The following is a 528-nucleotide window of genomic DNA, read 5'->3' as shown; positions in this document are numbered from 1 at the left end:
AAAAGGATCTGAGAGTCACATTGGATGTGATTGACATTAGATGTCTACCTAAATAGCATAAAGATGGGTGTAACAATCCATTCTTATGCGAAATATGGATCTTAGTCCCATATAGAAAATTATGATAGAGTTATTTTTCTGTATGGGAATATAGCTCGTTTTTGCATCTATATTGTCATTGTTTGATGATGGACTAGCTGGTAGTAGTTTATAGATATGTAGACACTGATTGATGATGGGCTAGCTGGTAGTTGATCATTAATAGAATCTGCATTTTGTTTTTGTACGTTTTGTTTGTCTTTTTTTGTAAGACATGGCGTCAACCGGTAGCGTACCGAGTTTGACAATGCGATCTATCCTTGAGAAGGATAAGCTAACCGGGACGAACTTCTTAGACTGGTATCGAAACTTGAGAATTGTTCTCAAGCACGATAAGAAGTCTTACGTCCTGGAAGGGGCTCTACCACCAGAGCCTGCAGCAAATGCCACGAGAGTCGTCAATGATGCTTGGTTGAAGCATCAGACTGA

The sequence above is a fragment of the Tarenaya hassleriana genome, unplaced genomic scaffold (assembly GCF_000463585.1).
Source record: "Tarenaya hassleriana unplaced genomic scaffold, ASM46358v1 Cleome256, whole genome shotgun sequence".
Taxonomy (NCBI): Eukaryota; Viridiplantae; Streptophyta; class Magnoliopsida; order Brassicales; family Cleomaceae; genus Tarenaya; species Tarenaya hassleriana.
The sequence above is the reverse complement of the archived record's forward strand: the minus strand, read 5'-3'. Positions refer to the sequence as shown.